Source organism: Protopterus annectens, chromosome 6.part0 (genome assembly GCF_019279795.1).
Source record: "Protopterus annectens isolate FY-2018-M chromosome 6.part0, PAN1.0, whole genome shotgun sequence".
In the NCBI taxonomy this organism is placed as follows: Eukaryota; Metazoa; Chordata; order Ceratodontiformes; family Protopteridae; genus Protopterus; species Protopterus annectens.
The window spans coordinates 1,248,851,409-1,248,868,949 of record NC_056737.1 but is presented as its reverse complement, the minus strand read 5'-3'; positions in this window follow the sequence as shown (position 1 = coordinate 1,248,868,949).

Here is a 17,541-nt window from a genome sequence, read left to right as displayed (position 1 = left end):
CTGGAATATTTCTCAATATGAACTCACTCAAGATGAAATTGATGTATTAGATAAAGGTATGACCTTTGTGCCTTCAACTAGAATGACTATTACAGATAATATAATCGAACGTAAAATGTTTACCAGGAACCTTGTTTTGAAAATGCAACATAATGACTGTGCTACTAATTCTGATACAAATAGACCTTTTAAAAAGTTGAGTAATTATATACCAATTATTGATGGTGTGGTTGAAACATTCAAAAAAGCATGTATGAAAGATATTTACAGTTTATATGACAATAGAACGACTACTAAGTGCCACGATAACCTTAACAAGAATGAAAAGGCAGCCTTGTCGAAATCATGATATTTGTATTAGACCCGCTGATAAAGGGGGTTAAATAGTGGTGATGGACTATGAATTCTATAGACAGACCATGCTATCTATGCTAAGTGATGTTAATGTCTATGAAGTAGTCCCTAATGGGAATATTAACTCATAGGTTCATAGGTTCATAGATTAATACTAAGCTAACTGCCCTTGTGAGTCATTTTATGCCTAGCCAATTATCCCTTGTGAGACTCAAACCTTGCAGCTTGTGTTTGTAAGGCAAACACCTTAACCATTAGGCCACCCTCCCAACCCTGATACTCTTTTAACAATAGAATTCGTAATGCTTTATTTGAGTGCTTACAAAGTCATGTTATTAATGTTGATCTGTATAATTATTTCATTGTGAAGGAACCTGTCATACTTATTATTCAAGGGCTCCCCAAAATCCATAAACACCCCTCCTGCCCACCCATGAGACCCATAGTGGCTGGTGGGGGATGGAGTACTGAACCCCTTTCTATTTATATAGAACATCATATGAAACCTGTATTGACTTTAAATAAGCATATTTTGAAATACACAAAACAGTTTCTAGAAGATATTTTTGAGTTTGTAGAAAATACCCAGCCTGGAACTGATTGTTTACTGGTTACTATGGATGTTAAATCACTTTTTACTATGATCCCCAATGCGACTGGTATAGAATTTTTGAAACAATACCTGATAGCAGATGACACATATGATGCTGCCACCATAGATTTTCTATGTTTTCTTATGGAAATTGTATTAGAAAATAATTTATTTTTGTTTGAGCAATCTATATATAGACAATTGGATGGCGTGGCTATGGGAACTTCTTGTGCCAATAGCTACGCCAACCTTGTAATGGGGACTTGGGAACGTCACCATATTCTGACACATGACCTTAGTAGGCATGTCATTTTTTATCGGAGATTTGTAGACGATCTCTTTCTTCTCTGGCAAGGAGGGTTGGAGTCTTTTGATTCCTTCTTCACTAATGTCAACAATAGTACTTATTTATTAAAATTTACTTTTAAAACTTCATATACTTCTAAGGAGTTTTTGGATATTAACATCAAAAGGAAAAGCATGGGGAAGTTTTATACTGAGGTCTATAGAAAAGAATGCTGTAGAAAAACATATGTCCATAGACACAGTATGCACCCCAACCATGTGTTCAAGAATGTTGTAAAGGGGCAAGCACTTAGGATGTTTAGATTAACAGTGGAAGATGGGACATTTATAGAAAAAATGCACACACTAGAGAGGACATTTAAAGAGAGAGGTTATAAAGTTAAAGAAGTTAACCCCATTATGTCTACAGTGATGACTCTCAGGAATAATGAAGCTAAACCCTATTTTTCTAACTGTACCTATACAGATAGGCAAAAATCTACCAGAGATCAAGTATTGAGAGTACCTGTCACATACTCCAGTAATATCAGACTGCTACAGAAGATTTATAGAAAGCAATGGAATATTTTATGTGTGGATAAGAGGGTAAAAAATATGGTCGGTGACAGACCCAGTTTTGCTTTTAAGAATCAGAAATCAATTAAAAGGTTACTTTGTGGACCGAGATACAATGATTTGCACTGCTCTGGGAGCACTCAACATGTATATGGTACTTTACCATGTGGGAAATGTAATTTCTGTGATGCAGTGGATAGTAAAGGTCACTTTTTACACCCAGATACTGGGAAGGTTTTGACATTTAACTTTAGAGCAGATTGCAGCACAAATAATATAGTTTATCTGGCTTATTGTGAATTGTGCTCATCTTTCTATGTAGGTATGACTACCCATAGATTACATGATCGCATTAGGGAACACCTTTATGATATTCGTAGAAGAGCAGATACTAATGCCCTTGCTAGACATGTGATAGATATGGATGTATCACATACATTTAAATTTATGGTCATAGCGAAAGTTTGGACTGGGAATAGAGGGGGTGTGGTGAGGAATAAAGTAGACTGTAAAGAACTAGAATGCATTATTAGAATGAGAGCCACTATGGGGAAAGGGTTGAATGATACATTTTTCATCAAACCTATGCTAAATAAGAGACACCTTAAGAAATAGGTGTCCTTCATGTATTTTAACATAATATGATACATGCAGACATATTTATATATATTTTATATGTATTGTGTATTCTATACGTATATATATTTTTCAGTACTTATTGTGCATTTATCTTATATTTTGATACAGGTAGCTCATTACTGGGGTATATGGTAGTGAATTTTTTTTGGATGTTTTATTAATTGCTATTGAGTTCTGATTGGCCTGTATGTATTTTTAAACTGATGAGTGAAATGAAGTATTTGCCTGATGAAGCAGCTATTTACTGTGAAAGCACTCACTATTTGTATTTCCTGGAAGAAAACTTTGCTTGATTTTATTAGCTGTGGTCTGGTCGCTCTTTGCTTTTCTACTGGATTATCCTATATTTTGACTGACCAGTTTGCACACACCACGTTTCTGTTTTGGCTTGTAATATTTTTTTATGTGTATTAGTCATTAGAATAGTTGTGTATATGTAAATGTCTTATTCTTTTTATACTTAAATTGCCTCTGTACTCTGATGATGAGCTGAGGACCGAAATTTCATTTCGGTTGCACTTGTGTTTCCTAAATGACAATAAAGTTTTCTTTGAATCTTTGAATCTTTGAACACAATAATAAGCGATTCTCAACAAACACACTTTTGACATTAGAAATAACTTTACTTATACCACTTGAAAACGGCTTACTTTTCTTAGAGTGTCATACTGCACAATTGTGGAAAACTGTCCATTTTATAATTAGAGAGAGTAAACTCAAAATACATACAGCAGCATATTACTGCAATAAAGCATGTATGTAATGCAACTAAAAGAACAAAGTAAATTAAATCAGTTTATATCTTCCCCCTAATGAAGTCTTTAACAGCTGTAGCTATGAAGATGACATTAAGAACTTGTCACTATTGATATTAAAGGTGACCAAAAACAAAATTAAAATACTCAAAAAGGAAGACAAACTCAGAAATGAATTATTTTCCAGATAGCTGTTATACAAAAGAACCATATGAATAAAATAAAATGAGTCAATTAATCTGCCCATTGTAGTTAAGTCCTAGTTATTATCAGCTTTCTAGTTATAATGTAAAGTATAGTCACTTTTGACATTTGCAGTATAAATAACGTATTGAAGAAAGTGACTGAGAGCAAAATGTAAGATAAAAACAATCACTTAAAATGAGAAATAATTAAGCATTTACATGCCGCGGTGGTACGGCGGTAGCATTGTTAATTCACAGCAAGTGGTTCTCCTGTTTGATTCTCGGCTGGGCTTGGGAGTGCCTTCTGTGTGGAGTCTGCATGTCCTCCCTGCGGTTGGGTAGCGTTCGAAAGACATGCGTGTGTAAATGTGCATGCCTTCATTGTAGGTTGGGCGTTGAGCTGGCACCTTGGCGTTTTGTAAAAATCTGCTGCCAATAATTAGTGGACCAGAGTTCCACTGTGGCGACCCCTTACCGGGAAAAGCCGAAAGACAAACAACAACAATAACACTTATTTAGAGTTCAATAGTGACAGAGGCCTCTATGGGAAAGCCAGTCATGGGTCCTCCTCTTCTTGAGTTACAGTCACTACTGTCTCCTTCCATTACAAAGGTATTTTTTTCTTGTTCCTAAAAATGTTACTATAAATCTTTAGCGAGTATGTTTTGTTTTGTTCTTTGAGTAGTGCCAAATGTTCTACCAGATATTACTGTTTTTTATTTCAATATTTCTTTGTTCTTGTACATTAGTTTCTGATATGTGTAGTGTTATGACAGCCTTAGTAGTTGTGCCTCATCTCTAACCAGTTTATGAAACCATAAACAGCTAAAATACTCTCTAGTTTCATTCTCATATTTGCCCTCCAAATTTTTCTGCCCAATGCAAATTTTGATATTAATTATGAATAAACTGTTATCATTTCTGACTCACGAATGAAATTTGTATCATTCTCTTTCCTTAAGTACAGTAAAGATCCATTAGGACTGATCCTGCCACCATCTAACTATTAATGTTTTCTGATATTCTGGAAGAATTATGATGCTTCTTGGCATTTCTATATTTGCATCCTACCAACGCCTTAGGGGTATCTAATATCTGTCTATATTATATCAGTGAACGCTTAACTTAGTGAACACTATATAATCGTCCCAAATATGTCGAAACACCAAAAGGTCAAACATACAGAACAGTGATTTTTTTCCCCAGGGAAAAAAAAAATTGCTGCTCTGTAAAAAAAAAAAAAAAAAAAAAACACAAAATAAAGTGGGGGCCCAACACTCCCACTTAAATATACCAACTCCAAGATCACACCACAGTGGACGTAATTGCAAACTCCCAAAAATGGCCCAGTGTTTTTTTTTCCCCCCTGGGAAAAAAAATCTCTGTTCCAAGCTTTTAGGATTTCACCATTTCGAATAAAAAGGGTCAATTAAACAGCATTCATTAAGTTAAGCATTTGCTGATTTAATAGGAACCCTATAATATTGCCTATTTACATTTGCATTAATAATTCCAAACCAAGCTGCTTACAAGTTATCGAAAGATTTTATCTTAAAGTTTACATGACAGGTAATACAACTGTACTAATATTTAGCCTCTGTCTAGTTCAGGTAAAGATATATGTATATATATATATATATATATATATATATATATATATATATATATATATATATATTATTTCTATAAATATATATATTGTCAGGAATTTCATACTTCTCCAAATATCTCAACAACCAAGTGTCACGGACAGAACAGCTTAGCCTGATAAGAAAGTTCTCAGCTGGCTAAAGAAAATGCTGATGACAGTTTGTGTGTAACTTAAGTGGTTACTGAGATATTGCATGTTGTTTACAAAGTATTGACAACACTTGTTACTGTGTTTACTGCTACTAATAAAAAAATACAGTTTAAGACCTAGAGCCTAAACAATTATACTATTATAAATTATAGTATGTGCTGAAGAGTTTGCCATTTGCACTTCTGTGATTCCAGAGATATAAACATTTGTTTGAAATGTGAGGACACAAGTCGATTGCATCAAAAAGCTTAGGCTCCATCTATTGGAAGTTACATTGCAAACATGCAGAGTTATATTGGAGGGAATGAGTTGAACATTCCTGCATGAAGTCATTTTTTATTCAGATCTATTTCACTTCTTGTCTAACTCTTTCAGGTCCAACCTATACTGAGTCAACTCTGAGATCTTATTTTGCACATCTATAAATAAATCTTTTTTTTTTTTTTTTTTTTACTTTTCCCCAGACAGTCTATTTTCTTCTTAAATAGAAATAATTACTCCTTAATCCAAGATACCTACGCTAACAACTCTATGCATTTCTAGTTCTCCAGTAACAATTTGTTCAACTCAAATGAGCCCAACCACCACCAGCCATAGAAAACCAATTTCTAACCATCTTAGCTCATGTGTCATGCATTCATCCACCTCCTTCATAAACAGTCAGGCATTCAGCCCCTCTCCATCAGCACAGAACTATCCTATAAAATTTATTTCTTCCACATCAACACAGTTCCTATCTCTGCCATCACAAATGACTTCCTAAGCTAAGCACACTACATTCACTGCTAATGGTCTTCTCAGTGCAGACAGCCCTTTAGCATGTCCCATCTTTACCTTCATGAACAAATCTATCCAAGAAAGCTATGTAACTATTATTTGGAAAAAAATCACATCACTAATTATCCCCCTTACACAAAAAAGGAGATTTCAAATGATTTCTGTAATTACTGCCCTATAGCCATTCTTCCTTCAGTATCAAAAATCCTTGAAAAGTGTGTAAAGTCCCAACTTCTCAAACACCTAATCTCATAGGTTCATAGGTTCATAGGTTTATACTAGGCTATCTGCCCAAAGGCATTTATAAGCCTAGCCCAAAGTTATGTGGCTTACGCCACCCCTTATGTTAGAAATAATGTGCCCATTAGTTTGTTGTGCCTCTGTCCAGCAGTGACACAGAGATGATTCCCAGGGTAAACCTACGATCTCCCATCCACCGGTCAAGATTTCTCTTGAGCAGAGCCAGCGAAGTGCTCTGCCTCACATGGACTGGGATTTTATTCCACAGCATGGGGAGTCTCTGGGTGATGAATCTATCCCTCCAGCACGTCCTATTTATATCCGTGCTAAGGTTTAAGTCACTTGCTCTAGTGGTTCTGGTGGATTTGGATTTTTTGAGGTGGAGCATGTCCATTAATTCCGGGTTGGTCATGGCCTTGTATGTCAGGCACAGGTCACCTCTGAGCAGACAGTATGCAACTGAATAGAGTTGGAGTTTCTTCAGTCGGGCAGTATATGACAGGTTTTGGAGTCCCTTTATCCTTTTGGTGAGGAACTTTTGGGGTCTCTCGAATTGCTGCAGGTGTCGGGTGAGATACATCCCGAATGGGGCATTGTACTCAGTCATTGGTCTGATAAGTGAAGAGTACAGGGGAACAATGACCTCACTTGATCTGGATGTGAATCCCTTCATGATCAGATGGGCAATGTAGAAGGTCTTTCGAACCACTTTAGCAATGTGAGTGTCAAACGAGAGGCCACTGTCAACCTGGGTACCCAGGTCCCTGATAACCTCTTCTGTGCTTAGTGGGTTGCCACCTATATGGTAGCTTGGGGTTACCTTGTTTTTCCCGAAGGGTATGACTATACACTTTTTTGCGTTTAACTTCAGGCCATGGCTCTGGCACCAGCTATCAGTTTCCGTGAGACCCCTCTGAAGGATGTCTGTGTCCGATGTACTATCCACTATGGCACCCAGTTTGCAGTCATCCGCAAACTTTGTCAGCCATAGTCCTCCTATGTTTGCCTGTACTTCTGAGAAGTAGATGCCGAACAATAGGGGGCCAAGGACTGAGCCTTGTGGGACACCACTTGTAACCGGCTTGGAGTCTGACATGGCTCCAGCAACTCTAACCCTGTGGGTTCTGTCCTTTAGCCAGTTTGCAACCCATCTTGTGACATATGGGTTTACATTTAAGCTGGTAAGTTTCTCTATGATACCCGAGTGGGGTATTGTGTCGAAAGCTTTTGCAAGGTCAAGGTAGGCTGTATGGACTGCCTTTCCCTCATCAATGGCCTTGGTAACTGTTTTGAAGAAGTCGACCAGGTTCAAAAGGCAAGATCTGCCCTTGACAAAGCCAAACTGGGTTGGGTCCAAGGTCTGCAAGTCCCCTATGTCCTTGTTTATGAGTCCCATTATGATCCTCTCCATAGCTTTGCAGACCAGGCTTGTTAAGCTTATGGGGCGGTAATTACCAGGGTCCATAGAGGCACCACCTTTGTGGAGTGGGACCACAGTTGCCGTACGCCACTCCTTGGGCACATATCCTGTGGTAAGGCTAAGATTAAACAGCTGCCTTATGTGCGGGTTTAGTTCTTCATTGAGTTCATGTAGCACACAGCCGGGGACACCATCCGGTCCCATTGATGCTGGGTTTTTAGCTTTAGAGAGAGCAGCTTTCACCTGCGCATTTGAGATGTCTGGGAGGTTACACTCTGTTGGGATAGTTATCTCTCCTTTTGGGCGGGAGGGGGTGAAGTTTGCGCTGAACCTGTCTGCCAGTATGTTGGCAATGTCTGTGGGCTCAGTGATTTTTGTATCATTTTGGACTAATTCTGAGCATATCTGGGAGTTTCCACCCAGGTTTCTGACATAGCTGAAGAAGGCCTTATGATTGTCTTTTGAATCTATGGCAATTTGTTTCTCAAAGTTGGCCTTTGATGATTTTATGAGGGATCGTAGTTTCTTGCTAGTACTGATCAAAGATGCCTTCCCTTTTTGGGATTCCGCTCTATCATGTAATAGCTTTCTCCTCTTATTGTAAAGTTTGTTTATGGCTTGGGTCCACCAGACTGGACGCTTGCCCCTGGTGGAAAGAGTCTTGGTCCTATCTGGGATTGCCTGATCCATGCAGTCCTGAAGGTGTTCATAGAAGGCATTTGTAAGGGCTTCCGCAGCTTGGGTTGTGGTTTCCATTGGCTCGGGGCCTTGAAGGATACCACACCTGTCTTGAGTAGTGTGAAGTTTGCTTTAGAGAAGTTCTTCACTGTGGTCTTTTTTGTTTGGGGTGGGGGCGGGATGTGGATTTCTAGTGAGATTAGTTTATGATCTGATCTCACCAAAGAGGGATATACTTCCGGTGTGGAGCATTTTGTCCCCATGTTTGTGATGATGAGATCTAGTATATTTTCTCCTCTTGTGGGGACGGTGACTAGTTGTTCCATGGCATTTGAATTTATGAACTCCAGGAACCTTTGGGCTAGAAAGTTGGGGCTTGAGTAATGTTCCCAGTCTATATTCAGGTTGTTGAAGTCACCCAATATGATGGTGTTTGGTGATACATTTATACCCTCCAGTGTCTTCAGGAAGGCTGTGTGGGTTTTCTGAGTTTGAGAGGGTGGCCTGTAGCATGCTACAAATTGTAGAGCAGTTTTGCCTATGGTTAATTGCACCTGGATGGTTTCCGATGCTTCATGCATAGCCACCAACCTGGAGGTGTGGGTATCCTTGATGAATATGGATACACCCCCTCCTTTTGTGGTATGGTCCGGGTTTTGGGGCCGGAACGCATGATATGAGGTAAAACCTGATAGTGCCGGGGTGCTCTCAGGAGCCTTGAACCAGGTTTCAGTCACAGCACAGACATCGATGTTCTCCATACTGAGAAGGGCCTCGAGTGCGTGCATTTTGAGATTTAGACTTCTGGCATTGAGCAGCATTACCCTTAGCTTCTTCCCGTTTTTGTTTTCTAGGGTGGTAGGTTTAGAATTTGAGCCTTGCCTAAAAAAGGCACTATGGCTTCAGGCCATATGACAACACTAACATGGCTCTTCTTAAATTCACCACATGTCAACCTCCACAGTGACTCTGGTAACTTTGTTTTCTTTCTGATCCTTGACTTATCTAATGCATTTAACACTGTTTTGCTTCCACCGTGACTCTGGTAACTTTGTTTCCTCTCTGATCCTTGACTTATGTATGGCAGTTGACACTGTTTTGCTTTTACAGTGACTCTGGTAACTTTGTTTCCTCTCTGTTCCTTGACTTATCTAATGTATTTGACATTGTTTTGCTTCCACCGTGACTCTGGTAACTTTGTTTCCTCTCTGATCCTTGACTTATCTAATGTATTTGACACTCTTTTGCTTCAGATTTTTCTCCACAGACTGCCTTCACTAGGCTTTGATACTCCCCTCCCTCTCCTGGTTTAATAGCTACCTTTCTAACAGACAACATTTAGTAAAATGGCTGAAAGAATAATTGCCCTCCTTGTCCATCTCTGTGGAAGTGCCACAGGGTTCAGTTATGGCTCTTGTATTCTTTAACATTTTTATTAATGACCTATACATTGCTAGCAATGATACAACTGTCATTTAGTATTCTAGTGATCCAGTACTGAAAACCACTGCTAAGTCCCTCCCAGACCTTCAGGTAGACAACCAAAAAGCTTTTTTTTCTTCTGTCAACATGTGGCTCAACAATTCTCGCCTCCTGATGAATGCAAAGAAAACCAAGTTATTGCTTTTCGTGCAAAAATATGAATCCTGTACAAAAATGATTTTAACAACATTCCTAGTGAACTTTCATCTCAGACAAAGCTACTTGGTATCATTGTAAATGACTGACTTCATTTACATACAACAAACTATCAAGGAAACTAACAGAATAAAAAAGACTCACTAGCAACCTTGTCAAGGACATTATCAAAACAAAAGAAAACCTTCCAATTTCTTTCTAGAACCTCTATGATGCATGAATAGTCTACAGTAAAGGTTGTAACAAAAGAATGTGTTTTTCCATCGTATTCGAATTGTTCACACAAGTGTTGTTCAAGGGATATTCATGCTCAAACAATAAAATGGGTAAAAAAACATGTTTTCTCTTGTTGGCAACTTCATCAAAGATTTTTTGTACCAGCCTAGTGGGACAACACCTAGCAGATGACATAAGGGCCAATTTGTTTACCTTCAAACACAAAGCTTTCATCCTCAGACACCATCTGGACAAGTCTAGCACATTACCCCTTAACAAGACCTTTCTTCTGGTGGTCAGGATGGTAGTGAGCTCTGTATTATCTTCAAAAAGGGAAAGTCTATCAAAAATTATTTGGAGACAAGAGAGGGTGCTTTAATGAATTACACTAACAAAAAAAAACAGGTACCTTCAAATATTTTGTTCCCATTTCAAATATGTATTGAGAAGGATGTAATTGAGGTTAACAAAATGTTAGTAAACACTACATGTCACTGTACTTGTAGTTCCATGGGCATGGTTTATATTGCCTAGTGCCAGTAATGCAGTTGCTTTTATGGAACAAAAGACTCAGCAAAGGTTTAAAAATCATGTATATATATATATATATATATATATATATATATATATATATATATATATAGATATATATATATATATATATACACACATAAACATATTCATGATTTAAAAATTAAGAACAAGAATAATGCCTCATTTAAGCATATTTCCAAGTTTCCTACACAATTTCTTTTTATTTTTTAGGGTGGACACAGTGGAAAAAAAGATCCTTGAGGGGTCCTTGGGTTGATTTAATTGAATTTAAAGAACTAACTTGGTAGATCAAATTAATGCTAATACTTTATCTGGTCTTAATGAAAGCCTGTCAATTGCAAGCATTTCTAAGCTACTGTCATACTTGGTTTAAGTGATACGATGTGTTTAAGTAATCGCACTGTACCCACACAAGAAGAAGAGTTGAGGTATAAGCACTTTTTCATGAAATGCTTTCATTGATTTATTATGCGTTCAAGACAGTGTTTTAAAAGTTTAAGTTGGATTTTTTTTAATGTAAGAACACATTTTTGGTGTTTGTAGAACATGTAACTTTTGGTGAGGATATTTTAAACTGAGGCATAATAGTATTCAATAGATTCTGATGAAGTCTAAATTATATCCTGATGAAAGTGTTAAATCTTTGAAAGGATTTTTATTTTATTTTTTATTAAACTTCTTGCTTGCTTCTAATCTGTGGCTGGCTCAGTTTCCTACAGCATTGTAAATTGCTTTGCTGGAGTTTTTTGTGGTCCCTGTTATTTTCTATTAATTTTTGTCTCAACATTTTAACTTACCACATCTTATAATTACTAACATTTTTCTTATATCATTTCCTTTCATTTTACTCTTGCCTCTTAAATCACAAAGTCTCCTGTTATTATAATATGAATATTTACCACTGCACAGTCTAAAATCTGATGAAATAAGCTTTCCCTTTCTTTAGAATTAGTATAAACATATAATGTTATAATTCTATATACTTTTTCTTTCCAATTAAATCTACAACGGTTAATCTTGCCAGTTTTGTTAAAGTTATATCTAATAGTTTTGCTATATTTCTACTGAATATAGTTATTCCAGAACATCTTTCATTGGATCTTAGTTTCAGAGATGTTTACTAGGCTAATGACCACAAGGGCCTTTTTAAGCCTAGCCATCCATCCCAAATCTCTGGCAAGTTCTAATACCCTTGATAAGTTTAAGCAGGGGCTTGGAAGATCAAAATTTTATAAGCAGGGGCATTAGTGACCTAATCATTTACAGATTGCCTGTGCCCATTAGAGACAAAGGTACCAAACCAGGGATTTATTTATTTTATTTTATTTTACTTTATTTTATTTTATTTATGTATTTATTTATGTATTTATTTATTTATTTATTCATTTGTTTATTTGTCACTTGTTTAGAGACATAGGTGCCAAACCAGGGATTCATTTCCTGTGCCCCATCCAATTATCCAAGTTACATTTGAATTGGATGAGGAGCCTGTTCCAGAGAAGAGATAGTCTCTGGGATGCATACCTGTCTGTCCAGCAAGTCCTATTTACATCACAGGCAAGGTTAATGTCTTTAGAATGGGTGGTTTTGGTGCTGTTTGTTTTGCAGATATGCAGGAGGTCCACCAGAGTGGGGACTGGCAATGTCTTGTATGCCAAGAATAGATCTCCTCCCAACATCCTATAGGAGACAGAATACAGGGATAGGGCCTTGTGACGGTCTGTGCAGGACATGTTATTTACTCCCTATATTCTTTTAGTGAGGAACCTCTCTGGATGTTCCACTTGTTGGATATGTCTGATTAGTACATACCAAAGGGGGTATTGTACTCAATGATAGGTCTAATGAATGCTGAATACAGTAGAACAATTACTTCTTTGGACCTAGATGCCATACCTTTGTTTATAAGTTGCACAACATAGAATAATTTCCTCAATACTGCAGATACGTGATGGTCAAAACCTAGATTATTATCTATGTCCCTGACAACTAGGTCAACTCTAAGACATGCATTGTCAATATGATAGTTCAGAATTAATAAACCACTGATTCAACCATTAGAAAACATTTATTAGAAAAGAACAAAGCTTTCAAGCCAGTCAGGACTCTTCATCTGTGTTACAATTAAAAAAAAACACTTCCTATTTAAAACCAAATCCAGCCTATCAAAGTAGTCACAAACACATGACTTAGAGATTTATAAAATCACATTACAGAATAAAAAAAATCATATGAAGAAAGTCAGTAATAAATAATGAACAATGAATAATTGCAGCCTACTAATAAAAAAATATATATAAATATACATGAATACCTAGATAACAAAACTTTGTTTTTCTTTCAAAAGTAGTTTGACACTATATTTTACATTAAGTCTAAGTAATTTGTCACCACCATGTATACCTAAATATACTGTTTGTAAAACTGTCATATGCTTATATAATGCATTGGTTTCTTCTTTTCTTCTGATTTGTGATAGATGATAAAGCTATATGCCTTTTCAATTTCTTATTATTAGTCTTCCCAAAATAGAAACAACTGGATTTCTCACAATTAGCAAGGTATAGAAATTCTCACCTGAAAAAGATGCAAAAAGTCCTAAAATTAAACATTTTCTTTAAAACAGGATGTATACATTCAGTTTCCATTTAAATATCTGATTTCACCACCAGAATAATTATATATATATATAGAGTTCTTGCCATCTAGACATCACAAGATTGGCGTAGCTGTTTGCAGCAGGTGTGCCCATGGCTACGCCTGATATTTGATGGAAATATTCATCACTGAACATAAACACACTACTATTAAGTACAACATCCAGCATTATGCAAAAGGTTGAAATCTTATTAGCAGAAAGCCTGCCATGATGGGATAAACATTCCTTTACATATTGCCCACTAAATCATTAGGAATAACTGTAAATAAGGGCTTAATGTCCAAAGTAACTAAAATGACATCGTCCATGTTAATATTATTTTTTATTTTTTTTAACAGCCATTGGTTCAGGGCAGTTAAAAATGTTTTACCTACTACTGCACTACCAATAATGTATAATAACCTCATTTTTTTCTTTTTTCTTTTGAAGTGATGTTACCTCTACTATGTTTTTTACCTTATATCAATGAAAATAATAAATAAAGAATTTTTGGAAAAAAAATGTTTTATTGTCTTTAATATAACTATCATTATAAGACAAGAAACTATGAAGTTCACTCTCAAAATATTTAGACAAAGGTATAGCAACCCATCTACTACTCAAAACAATAGATCTCATAGGAGGCTTCACTAAACTTGTGTGTATCTTAGGTAAACCATATACAAAAAGTGTTACTGAATGAGCCATATATAAACAATTATGCAAGTCTGGTGTAATAGAACTTTCAATTAATAAATCATACAAAAAGGACTTTCCTCTATAAATAATATGATTCAAGTCAGCACTAGAAATGTTCTTTTCTTAAAAGTAAACAGTTCTAATAAAAGCTCATACATCCAACAGCTACACCAATCTTGTGATGTCTAGATGGGAAGAACTCTCTCTATATAATTATTCTGGTGGTGAAATCAGATATTTAAATGAAGGCCTTAAATTTTATAAATGTTTAGTTGACAACACTTTTTTAGTATGGCTGGGGAATATTGAATAGTTAGAAATGTTTGTGGACCATTTATGAAAATCTACTGAATTTCTTCAATTTGATTTAAAATATTCTAGTAGTTGTATTAATTTTTTCAATATTTATGTAGCTATTATAGATGGTGAGTTTCAGACCTCTGTTCATAGAAAGAATGTTCAGGCCACAACATATGTACACAATACTAGTATGCACCCCAGGCATGTATATAATAATGTTGTCAGAAGCTAGTTTTTGAGAGCAAGTAGGCTAAATACCAATGAAAGTGGCTTTGTTACTGAACGTAACATGATGACTAATGATTTTTATATCAGAGGCTATAATAAAACCATGATTAGCACTAATAGAGCATTAGTAACCACACGAAGAGATGGTTTAAGGAAGCCCTATATGTTGGGCAATAATTCGACTATGCACCAGAATAATATATCAGATACAACTAGGAAATTGGGTTATATTACTAAATTTAATAGATGTACACCACAAATAAAATCTATTATAAGAAAATTTGGAGTATTTTGGAATCTGACTCTGAAGTAAAGAAAATTTTAGGTGACTGTCCACGTTTTATTTTTAAGAAAGAGAAAAATTTGAAGCAAGTTTTATGTTATAAAGATCTTTACCAAGAAAGACATTTTACATCAAATAAAAAAGTGACTTTGCTCTGTCATAATTCCTTCTTTTGTAGGTATATTAATTTGGAAACTGAATTTATACATCCTGTTTCAAAGAAAGTTTTTTTGTTTCAGGACTTTTGCAACTTGTTCAAGTGAAAATGTTCTATATCTTACTAATTGTGAGAAATCCAGTTGTTTCTATGTTGGGAAGACTAATCAGAAATTGAAAGAATGTATAGCCTCCCATCTATCAGAAATCAGAAGAAAAGTAGAAACCAATGCATTATATAAGCATATGACAGTTTTTGGCAATGATCACACTTTTAAGTTTAGAGTTTTACAAACAGTATATTTAGGCATACGTGGTGGTGACTTAGTTAATAGGACAGAATTGATTGAATATAGATTGTTTCATTTCTTCAGGGCAGACAAACTACCTGGACTTAATGTAAAAAACAGTGTTAAGCCACTTTTGAAAGAAAAGCAAAATTTTGTTTTCTAGGTATTCATGTATGTTTTTATATACATATTTATATTAGTAGGCTGCTATTATTCATTGTTCATTATTGATTACTGATTTTCTTCATATGATTTTTTATTCTGTCGTGTGATTTTATAAAGGTCCCTGTCCTGTGTTTGTGAAAATGACTTTGTTAGGCTGGATTTGGTTTTAAATAGGAAGTGAATGCATTGTAATTATAACACTGATGAAGAGTCCTAAGTGTCTTGAAAGCTTTGTTGTTTTCTAATAAACATACTCTAATGGTTGAACCAGTGGTTTATTACTTCTGATATTGCTTTTTTTTTTTTGCCGTTTTGGTCCTTTTGGCCACCTTTCTGCCTTTTACCTTCTTCAATATGATAGCAGGGGTGGATGACTTCCCAAAGCATACTATTATGGATTTCCTGGCAATTACTTTTAGTCCATGTTTCTGACATCAGTTGTTCGTCTGAGTCTGCCCATCCTGGAGAACATTCAGTGACAGCTCCTAATTTGTGATCATCTACAAATCTGTATAATTTCCCAAATTTCAGATTACGTTTCCTTCCCGTAGTTTTCTGTTTGCAATCTATCTTCATTTCTTAAAAAATCATGTGTCTTCTAATATAATTACATCTACATCATATGTTTTACACTACTTCAAATCCTTATTCCTCTTACTATATCTTCTTACTATATTCTTAATACTATCACATTTACAGAAAACTCTCTAAAATTTTTATTTTCCTTTTTCATTAGATTCATGGTTTCATAAGTTTATAGCTAATTACTAGGCTAGCTGCTTTTATAGGCCTAGGCAATTTCCATCCCAAAGGTGAGAATCAAACACTACACCTTGTATGTGTGAGTCAGACAACTTAAACATTATACCAACCACCAAGCATTAGCTGTATCTATCCTTTTTAATCCATTCTCTTTCTTTTTATTTGCTTTTTCACTTATCCTTTTAAATGTTCATTTTTGTTTACCCTTTTATTAATAGAATTCTTTTTTCTTTTACTACTTCTCAGTTTTATGTCTTCATTACTTATTTCAGAGCCTTCTTCCATGTCCACTTTATTAATTTTTCTCATATATATTTTCTTCTGTTCATACTACTTCTAAATTTCTTCAATTTTTCATTTTCTTTGCCATAGTTTTCTTTTCTTTATTCTTATTTTCATTTTTGCAATCCATCCATAAATCTCAATTTTGTTATATTTATAAGATGTCAATTCACATTTTGCTGCATCATGTCCCATTTCCCCACAATATATTTTTTTATCACAGTTACTTATTAAATGTCCTTCTTTTCCACAAAAAAAGTGTTTTTGGTTGTCCACAGTATTTTATGATACCCCTATTCCCCTCCACATTTATTATACTTGATATATGTATATTTTTTCTCTATTTTTAAAACAATATTATATCTCCATCCATCAGTCCGTAAGCCCCTTTATCATAAACTTTTCCAATGTATAGTGCTTATTTACAAACATTTTCAAGTATGCTTTCAAAGTCTCTCTTTCCACCTCTTTTCAAAATTATACCTGCATTGTCTTTTTTGTTTTTGTTTACATGTTAAATGATTTAATAGCATAAAGATTCCATGGGTTACTCTTTTTTCATATTCTCCAAAAAAAAAATCCATTAAAAAATAGTCTCAAATATAATGTCACAAAATGTCTCTTTGTTAATAAATGTAAATGCTCTTACCTTATATGCTTTTACACCCAAATGAGCTATTAAATTGTCCCATACTTCATACCTGTCCATTTCTCTGTCTTCTTTATTTTGAATTCTTACCACATACTTCCATTTTTTATTTTCTTCTGCCTTCTTTTCAGCTACTCACCTTTTGCTTTCTTTTGTTTTCTTTTCCATCTCCCCATTATTCTTCAGGATTGTCTCTGAATCCTCCTTTTATATTTTCTTCATAATGTCCCTCCAGGACATGTCTCCTTCATTTCTGTCTCAATCTGCATTACCATTTCTTTAAGCAAATCATCCTGCAACCCTCCTGATTGGTTGTAATTATACATCCATCATTTGTAAACTATCTCCATCAAACAGATTTCTTTGAAACATCCCTTC